General features: G+C 38.4%; 1 long non-coding RNA gene across 1 annotated transcript in view; it reads left to right on the top strand.

Moving 5' to 3' along the window:
* Positions 1 to 4193: 4193 nt before the first annotated feature.
* LOC112541157 (uncharacterized) overlaps positions 4194 to 10816 on the top strand; it is a 45910-nt gene continuing 39287 nt past the window's right edge. The window contains exon 1 of the long non-coding RNA XR_015797035.1: positions 4194 to 4677. This is a non-coding gene — a long non-coding RNA (uncharacterized LOC112541157). The remainder of the gene's footprint in view (positions 4678 to 10816) is intronic.

Here is a 10816-nt window from a genome sequence, read left to right as displayed (position 1 = left end):
TCTGGTGAGATAAGCATATTATAATTTCCCAACCTGGACAGGCCCCTGGTATGGAGCATTCTCAGCAGCTTCGTCTGCCTCCATGGCTTACCCTCCCTTTCACGTGCCCATTTTCAAGTTTCCCCATGACACAGATGAGGGCACAGAGAGCAACAAGGACATGTACCAAATTACGGTCACAAAACGTATGGAATAAAGTTCAAGCATCTGGAGTAAATTCTGATTATGTACTATAACCTATGGAAACTGGTTGGTCATGACTGCTCACTCTTCCTCAGTCCAACCTACCTCACATAACATTTGTGGTGGGGAAAAATTGGAGGTGAGAGTTGTTATCTACTACCTTGAGTTGCAGAATGAAAAGTGAGATATAAATCTACCAAATAACAATAACTCAAGTCTTATTGTTTTAATAATTAAAATATGTTAGGATTAGGAATAAATCATTATTTAATCCCTTATTTCTAGTGCAATAGTTATTACATTATATAAGGAACATAGTAAGACATACTTTATATATGTAATGACAGGGTTTGGCTAGCACAGTTGTGTAAATGCAGATTATGAGTGGACCCCCATGTGCTTTAAGTGAATTGTAATGAATGGAACCATTTTCCCCTACCCCCCAATAAATTATGGATTGTGGGGTTAAAATCCATTTCAACCACAAGGATCCTTGGCCATGCAAACAACTTTTCACATGGCTGTAGTGGAATGTATTGGATCGTGAATACATACTTGATCATTTCATGTCTGCATAATAAAAAGGACTGGTATGTTCAAATTAATCATCACAGTTTTTACACTACTGTAGAACTTTTACTTCCACTTCCACTCCATGAGTTTGATTTTTATGGCAAGGATCAAATGCAGAAGAACCAAGTGATGGATATATGGACTAGTGAAATGCCAGTTTTTGCATGACGTGTTACACGTATGAAAAGTTCTGATAATTCTATGCCATTAAGATCTGCTGTGCATAATACCACTTGAAGAACTATGGCACATTTTACAACTAGTATAAATAGTATAAAATAGTATAATGTTTGCAATACTATGTATGCTAGTAAGTATAATAGGTCATCTTTGCAGCAAACCTGGAATGTGTTAGTCATATTCTATCTGCTACATGCTGTCTTACGTTGTCGGTTCTTGGGAGAATAAGGACCATCACTGAACTTGCAGATGAAAAAGAATACATTCTGTGCCATCTTTGCAACCCTCTACTTTAAGGATACACTTGTTTTTCTTCTGCCCCAGCTATATTTGACAAGTTTGCTTTCAGCAGATATGACAGGCACTGGTGGGGGTCACTGGCCCAGTTCCACATCTCCACATTTGGCTTGCTCTGGGTTCACTGGCCTGAACTAATATCTCCAAAGGAGGTTGTATTACTGAACATTGTGAGGTTTTTTTTTTTAAACCCACATTAAACATGCATTGACGGTTCCCCTCTGCTTATCTGACAGCTGTACAAAAATAAAGAAAATTCAGTTTGAACTTTTAACAAGCAGGGGCTTAATTTATGTCCAGTACTTTTGTTCCTGGTTTTCTTTTCCATTTGCCAATTGCTAAGCTTAAGAGAGATAATAATATGGAGGGATTTCTATTTTATGGGTCCACGTGGCTTCCTGTGCCCGTGTCACAGGGACTGAGCCAAATCTACAGAGAGGGAAAGAGTTTTCAGATGGAAATTTGATTAAACAATACAATCATCTGTCTCACAATCTGTTTTTATATTTCTCTATCCATCTATCTATCTATCTATCTATCTATCTATCTATCTATCTATCTATCTATCTATCTATCTATCTATCAGGAAAGTGTTTTTCTTTCAGAGAGTTATATACACAAAGGGTGAGAGATCTCATGAATGCTGATGGAAAGGGGCTTGGCATTTTCTGTCTTTCTGTGTAGCAAAGACCAAACACTCCAATACAATCAGAAAACACAGATGTTGCTTGGAGCATATTTGATGACTTTTTGAAATCACTGAGAACAATGACTTTTTTTTTCAGTGCAACAATAGGAGTTCAGGACAGACAACTTGAGCAAGGCGTGAGAGAGCTGAAACTTGAGGCTCCCCCTGCCTGCCTGCTTCAATGGTTTTTGTTTTTCTTGTGGTGGGGAAAGGCATTTTAGAAGGATGCTGTAATTATAAACTGAAAATCTTTTTTGCCCCCTTCGGTTCTATATTTCGCTGGATCATATTGCTTTTAAACACTTCAAATGGAGGTGGGGTTGGGAGACAGAAAAGTGCTATAATAAAACTAAATGTGTTGGACAAAATTCAGAGTGCTGGTTTCCCATTCAGGTTCCATGGATTTCCACAAGAAAGTTACAGCCCAGTCCTAAGAATGCCAACTCAGAAGTAAACCTCTTTAAGCTCCTTGTGACACAGGGCGCTTTCAGACAACAGGCTTCGTGTCTCCTGACTTTTCTGATTCCACTTTAAAATTGATTGAGGCTCTTTTAACTATATACAGACATCAGTAAAGCAGAAGTACGGGCATGTTTATATGTTTGTAAGGCTGTGGAGCTCACTGAGAATCAATAGGCAATCAGCACTAAGTGTTAAGCATGTAGAACTATAAACCAAGCTGTACATACTTGTCAACCAGGAATGATTGCCTTTTCCTGCCCTCTCAGTTTCATGCCTAAGCACATGTCTCCACCACTCTTAAACAAACAAACAAACACACACAAAGGAATAAATTTCCAGCATGTTGTTATCTCCATAACATTCCAAACTTCTGCTGGCATCGTACTGAGATTCTTTTAGGAAACTATGACATCACAATGCTTTAGTGCGATTCCAAGAGCTTGGAGATTAGATGAGCCCACCACCCCCTCCAATGAGAAGAGAATCTTTGAAATGCATGGAAGCAAATTATTGCTGCTTCTGCAGTGAAACAGTCACAGTTTGAAATAAAATTTCCTTTTCAGTGGATAGAATGCCATTGGCAGAAAAACACTCTGGAAATTATCACAATAGTAAGGACCCAATGATTACATCATATGGTCAGTGGGGGATCACTTTAGCCCATGGTCATGACTGGACCTCTCCTCTGGAAGAGACGTTATTCCCTATTAGTGAGTGCTGAGGATTTTGCAAGTGGCTAAGAAACAGATTCTCTGAGAATCACAGTCTGGACAGTTTATAAATGTGCATTTAAATTTCCCCAAATACTATGCTTTTCCAGAAAAATGCCTTCACAAACGTTTTACTTACATTGGTTGTTTTTGTTTTTCTGGTGGTAGTAATGTTTTAATCTTGTTACTGTATGAAGGACTGTTAGCTGCTCAGGGTCTTAAAGCAGCATAGAAGCCCGAGTCAAAAAAGAGAGAGAGAGAGAGAGGGAGAGGGAGAGGGAGAGGGAGAGGGAGGGAGGGAGGGAGGAAGGAAGGAAGGAAGGAAGGAAGGAAGGAAGGAAGGAAGGAAGGAAGGAAGGAAGGAAGGAAGGAAGGAAGGAAGGAAGGAAGGAAGCCATAGAATTTGCCCATGTCCTTGAAAGAAACATTGTGATGTTTCAGTGTCTTCAAACATGTGGAAAGCATGTTTCATGAATCTTGGGCTAACACATCTGGATGTATGTTGGCATATGTTTTCCATTTCATTTGCTGAGTTCTTTTATGAAGCAGAGATGCTCACAAATCAGGGCTAGTTAATGTCACACACTGAGAAGAAGGAGTAGTGCTTTATGCTCTTCCTCTAGACTAGAGCACTAATGGTGTTGGTTGTCACCAAAGAGGGCAGGAGCAGCAGTGAATAAGAAGTGGCTTGCTCAGAAGAGGGTCCATTGAAGACCTTCAAACATCTGCAGCTGGCACAGTAACAAATTATGGCAGAAACTCTAATTAGAACGACCTTCCTGCCTGCCTGCCTTTCTTCCTTCTGGTAAAATATTTAATTTTAGTTCATTTTAGCACAATTAATGTGCACTGTTTGTTGCAACTAGAGAAAAATCTTTGCTCAAGTTCATGTTTTTCTTACAGAGATACTAAATTATTCTACTTACAATGGGCAAATTTTATTTTGCTAATGGGACTTATTTCCACATATATTTCTGTGATTCAAATCTCTCCACATTATTTTTGGTTGGGGGAGGCTTAATTTGACTTCTTATTTTGGTTATGTATTATAGAGGATAAATGTTGTGAGTTGTAGGTCTCTCTCTGGGTGTGAACACTATAGGCCCACTGGTTTAAAAAGAAATGATGTAAATGAGACTGCACCCTCCAAAAGCATTGGAATATGATTTCATCCATCCCTAGACAGCATGTCTATGGTGATAAAGAGAATGGGAATTGTAGTCCAGCACACATAGAGGTACTGGGCTGGAAATGCTATTAAACAGCTTACTTTGTCTTCAGTACAGCTACTCTAATACGTGTGAACCGTGTATGCTGCTATTTGGGATTTAGGGAGGGATTATACAAAAGCCAGAATATATGAATTGATTGCCTTCTTTTTTTCCTTCCAGTGTACAACCATATGTGGCTCCTAACCAAATGCACAGTTTAACATGCAACAGCTTTTCTCCAGCTTTTAGGCTCTTTTCCTTTTTCTGTAGTCAAAGATTATTCATTCCCAGCCACCTGTTTGGCCTTGTAGTCTTCTCCTCCTCCATCTTTGCAACACAAAAGAGTTCCAGAGCCATCAGCGAATAACAAAAGGTAATCAATCCACTCAACTGCCTTAATGACTCTCCGGGTACCATTAATGTGAAGCTCTTAACTTCCCTGTGGGTGATTGTCACACTGATCTCATTACATTCATGGCAACCCATTACTTTATTATCATTTATTCATTAGGCTGGCATGATCTAACCCTTAACTTCTACAATAAGAAACAGTGAAGGCACAGATTGTTATTTTGCTGGTATTTGAAATTGTCTGGTCTACTGAAATGCTAAATGTTAAAATAAAAGAATATACTATTGCCTTAACACAGACAAGATTCATCTATCTATCTATCTATCTATCTATCTATCTATCTATCTATCTATCTACCTACCTACCTACCTACCTACCTACCTACCTACCTATCATCTATCTATCTATCTATCTATCTGTCTATCTATCTATCTATCTATCTATCTATCTATCTATCTATCTATCTCTCTCTCTCTCTCTCTCTCTCTCTCTCCATCCATCCATCCATCCATCCATCCATCCATCCATCCATCCACAGTGAGAGCAGTTTAATAACATGGGATCTTCATCAAAATGTTGTAATATGAATCTTCTGTTTGTCCCTGAGCTCTCCCCAATATTGCTTTTTCAGCCATATTTTCTTTCTAAAGTTTTTGTTTATTTGCTAGCAAAAAATGTGGTCTCCCCAAGAGTGCTGGTATTTTCTTCTTGCACAAATGCCATTTGTCTACATAAGTACCAGCACACAGATAACTGAATTCATAGTATTTATAAGTAGGGCTCAGCAATAAAATATAGGAATGTGAACTCAAGGTTCCAGACAAACCATTCTACCCCTCATTGTTATTTTAGATTCCCTCTAGATTTTCCTTTTCTTTTGGGGGAAACCTTCAAATTCTCCCCCAGGACTGTAGATGCATGGAAAATACCATTTAGGTTCCTAAGAACTAAAATACCGATAATTGATATTATTGTAATAAACATGAAGTTCCTAGGAAAAATAACAGTATTTTCACTGAAAGAGGAACCTTTTATTTCTCACTGCTTCTCAAAGCAAAAATGTTAATTAGTTGGTACTTTCTGTGTTTTTAATCTCTCCTTTAATTTACTTCTACCAGGGATAAAAGGTGGGTGGGTCTTCTTTCACTTTCCTCCAATTCCACCCCAGTTGTGCTCCATTGCCCACTGTCCTACCAAGAAGACTTATCCATCAACACTTCATCCTTTGTAGAAACAAGAAGAAAAGGGACTGGGTCAAGCACCTTACAATTAACTGATCACTATGGGCTCTTTAATTGACCCACCCTTTATTATCCCTGGTAGAAATAAACAAAAGGAGGAGATATGGGTGCCAAGCAGCTTCCAGTTAACTGATCACAGTGGACTCGGATAATGAAACATCATTCTGGGGAACTGTGGATAATTCCAATGGTAGCTGCTTGGTACTCACTGGGATACTGGAAAATTGGGTTCATCAGAGTGGCCTCCACAGTGATGGGCCTTTGGCAGCTGTGTAGTGATGCCCCTTGCCATGCCAATGTCAAGCTTGAGAAGCAATATTTTATATGATACTTTAGCTTTTTTGCACTAAGGGGGCATATTTGGAATCTTGAGAGTATGAAATGGGCACTTTCACAAAATGGTTGTCATAATGAAAGGGACAAAATGACTCAAGGCAGTCTCAGAATACCAATTTATCAGAGGACAAACTGCCAAGGATCTTTGGATGTTTTCCAGGCAGGTGGAAAGAATGGCAAAGAAAGCCCTGGGCTGCAATCATAAATGATGTTTATTTTTTAAGAATACAGAAAGGCACCAGAGGAGGTGTTGATGGTCAGATGAAAGCCCAAGTATATATATACCGTTGTGGATTCTAATGTTATTTTTTGAAATGCAGGATAAGAGGTGTTCTGTTGTATAGTTCAGCAAAGTTGTTTAGCAGGAGGAAAGTTTTGTAGCAAAGTATGTAGTTAGGGTGAGAATCTCTAGATTCATTCTGGCTGCTCACTTAATGGTCATTGTTAATAAAGACCATTCATTTGTTCCTCCCATATAAAATTATTACTCTATGCACTCAGCAATAAATGTAGCAGAAGCAACTTATTAGCACGAGACCTTGTTTCTTACTGTAGCAAATGTTGCTTTAATAATGATGTCATAAATTACCAAGAAATGGGAGCAAACATCCCTGATGGTATACATTTTTTTTCTTTTTTGGCAAAGTAAATGGGAAATCATATGATAATGTGAAGTTAACAGATGGGAAAATTGGGGAACAGTTAAAGGACTAACAAACAAAACAGAAAACAAATGACAGAAGCAAAACAGACAAACTCTGGCAAGGAACAGATTTCAGAAGACATTTGCCAAATACGCACTTTTGTTTTTCATGGTGAGACATATGTAACTTGATTTTCTCTCAGTTTTGGATGAGAATGTGAACACATGCTGGGCATTAATAAATCTTACTGCAGTCACAATAGGCAAATACCAAACTTGATGTACATTTGCTCAGTTGATTGAAATTCTTTTTGATGCTTGAAAATAAATGTTGACTGGGCGATTAGGGATTCATGACTAGGGAACTGTTCCAAAGCACATAAACCAGAGTTCATACCAACAGAAGAAGGTTTTCCTGCACTCCTTTCCTCTGTAGTCATTAAAGATTGGGGAACCTCTGAGAACTTTGATGGACATGGGGTGTGTCTGTGTGTTTGTGTGTGAACTGCTAAGGAAGAAGGATTGCCAGAACTCACAATGCATATGTGGATGGAGGAACAATTTAGGATCCAAGCCAGGGGAATTGCCATGCTTGATCAGTTCATCAAATCTATTTTCAGGTAGCAGCTCCTAGGTGGCTCTGGAGCCTTATGAGCAGAAATGGGATAATATCTTTTTTGCATCTTCTTCCTAGCCACCAGCAATGATGTACTGATGTGTGAAAGCTGATGACTTTGTTCACAATATGATATCCAATTTATTACTACCAGCATAATCACAATTCTGCAAAGAGGTATCAAAGGTTATTCTCCACTGATTCACTCACTGCTGTTTGCTGCTAGATTGCATGGATTAAACAAAGGGTTTTAATTACAATGACATTGAATTAAAGATTTGAGCAGTCTTGCAAGAAGTGAGGATGTGCCAGCATTTCATAAATTAATATTATTGCAGAGGCTCACTATCTCCCTTCTTAAATGGATATATGGCTCGTTGGTTAGGTTGATGGGTTGGTTGTTCATTCATCAGGTGGGAAACTCTTTCTCAAAGTTTTAGATAAAGAGGCCCTTCAGTGCTTGGAAAAATCTGAGGATGGGAGCAGAGATTGAGGCAGGAAAAAAAAATGAAGATGAAGATAAAGAAAGTCAGTCATCCTCTTAAGAGCAGAGGCAGTACAAACGGTTGTCTAGGTGCTGGCTGCTTTTTTGCTTCCAAGAGGGCCTGTGTATATTTGCAAATATTACATTAAAGTAAGCGGTCTCCATTTTTACTTTCCCATCAAAACCCTATATTGTTAGCCTTCAGTTATTAACAGAAGCCTTGTATCTGAGAGATAAATGGTGCACCATCAAATGATGAAGTCTGTTTTATTTTTTTGCTACTGGATTGGAGCTAGTGATGCTCCATTGGTTCTTCCCTTGGCCAAACATATCAGTCTGATCCTGCCATATTCTGATGTTGACTTCATTGTTATTACCACCTGAGAATCACAAAAAGTGGGATAAAAGTCTATGACTAAATCAGTGAACAAATGGATACTAAAAAGTGAAAGGCAAGCAGTATGATAGGATCTATGAACCTTTTACACACTCCATTAGGAGGAAACATGGAAAACCAAACTAACTAGGCCTAAGATGAATATAAGTTTTCACAGTACAAAGACAGGAAAACTTGAGTAGCCATGAAAATTATAATGATAGATTGAAGCATTTGGGTGCCCTTTATAGTCTGCTTTAATGGGCTTGACATTTTCTTGAAGTTCAGATCTTGCCAAACTGTTGTTCTCTTGTTCTTACATACACAATCACAGAGCTATAGCTAAATCAAGTAATGAGGTCAGATACAAATAACTCTGTAGAAGCTACAGAGCCTTCCTATTGTACAGTCACGTTTTTCTTAGCTGGGCAGCAAGATAATTTGCTAATTTTGGGCCATGCATTTAATGGTACAGAATTAAAACAATGATACCATGGAAAATATAAAAGGCATCTTGAGGATTGAGTTTATATTTAAATTTAGCCTTCTCAGGATGCAGTCATGAAAAATGAGGGTGGAAATACCTCTGAAAAATACTGCGCTAAAACTGAACGGCTCTGAGCCATGGATTAAAAATAAAACAAAAATTAATAACCACTGCTTTCAGGCTTCCATATTTCTTCAGTGGCTGACTGTGTATTTTTAATGCTTCTGGAGATTCTCAGTGTTTTGAAAGGCAATGTATTATTTGTGGGAAAGTACAAGTCCATGGTTGTCATAGCCTAGCATTAAACCATTTTTGCAACACATGAAAATGAGAGAAATTATTAATTAACTAAAAAGGCCAAACACCCAGATGAGAGATGAATAGAAGAGTGACAGATGAGCAGGCAAAGAGAAATCAAAGGGATCAAGGATGGGGAAAAAAGCCTTTTGATCTTCCTTCCTACCATCATTAAAAATTATGAAGTAGCTGGAAAATATCCATAGTTTTTAACATGCTGGTACGCAGGAGAGCTCGAGAATTCAAGTACTTTGCTAGCCCTGTTCCTCAGTTGAGACTCCTTCATTTTACCAACCCTATCTCTATTTTGCCTCATCTTTCCATTCACCACAAAATCTTGCATCATGCGTTTCCTGAGGCAGAAAAACGGTCAGGGCTACAGTGAGATCTGCCTATCATGCTTGGCCTTCTGTTCTCTCAGATTAGGCTATGTGAGAAGCTGAGGTCGGATCAGAATAGCATTTATTGGCCATTTCAGGCTAAAGTGGGTGTGCTCCCTCCTGTGCAGTGCTCTGTTAGCCTTCTGTGCTGTTGTCGTGTCTAAAGAGCTGAACAGCACTGTGTGAAATGTGAAGAAAGCTACTTGCTGTAGTTTGAAACAGTGTAATAGGGAAATAGTGTAATGATGAACTGGTGTGAATAGGTAAATTGTGTAACAGAGAAATATTATTTTTATTTTATTTATTTATCATATTTATATAGCTGCCCATCTCACACAAGGTGACTTGTGTGGAATTATACTAAGTGGAATATCCTAACAGGCTTAAGTAGCCTAACATTGAAATAATGTGACCAACCCCTTCCACTTGTTGCCTCCAGGATAAAACACAGAGGAATCTGGAAGTTGGTGTTGCCTATATAAACAGAAGGAAGGAAGAGGAAAGAAACCTCTGTCCTCCAGGGACAGCCTCACCTAATTATACCTACTTTTTATCATTAGATAACTCCAGATAGTCAGCTTCTCATTTTCGGTAGCTAGGACATGATGTAGCTGTTTGCTGCCTCACATGTTGCAGCTTGTGTCCAAATTACACAAATTTCTCATTCTCCACAAATTGGTGAAAAAAATTCAAGGCTGAGCCCTAATTTCTTGTTTTTGTAGATTAAAACACTTTGTGTCCCTCTGTAGCCCTCACAGTTCCTTCGGAGCTATTCTAGGGAGTTTGGTTCTTCAGGTTCAAAGTGAAGATGTAATTTCTTTTGATAATTCCTTCTTGAATTAACTCTTTAACCTGATGGAATTTTTTAAAGCTCTTGGAGGAACTGTGGAGAAGAACATCTCTATCTGTTTCCAGTTCATGCCACTCTGTGGGATGTGTTCACTTAGAAATTTATTCTATCTGATTTTGCTTTAAATAGGTGTATAATTTGCAAATACATGTTGTATCTCCAAATATGTCCTTCAAAATGTATATATGTTTTATAATGCATTCCTTCCAGAGATGCATGTCTGTATTTTTAAAAAATCTTAAAATACCCAGTTCTAAAGTGTTTTACCCCCAGATATACATTTTTATATTTATTTATTCTTTTTAGTCTCTCAGCCTCTTTTGGAGCATTCATCACTTTTGAAGATGCTCCAGGAAGATGTCTTTCTGGCTAATGCGGTCATTAGTCTTCTCCATACATTGTGCTGTGAGTGTCCTTTTGGTGCATATTAGTGGAAAGTAGCAGTGATTC

The sequence above is a fragment of the Python bivittatus genome, unplaced genomic scaffold, assembly GCF_059951505.1.
Source record: "Python bivittatus isolate LINGU-HERP-01145 unplaced genomic scaffold, Pbiv_v1 ctg000480_np1212, whole genome shotgun sequence".
NCBI classification, from domain to species: Eukaryota; Metazoa; Chordata; class Lepidosauria; order Squamata; family Pythonidae; genus Python; species Python bivittatus.
The sequence above is the reverse complement of the archived record's forward strand: the minus strand, read 5'-3'. Positions and strand labels throughout refer to the sequence as shown.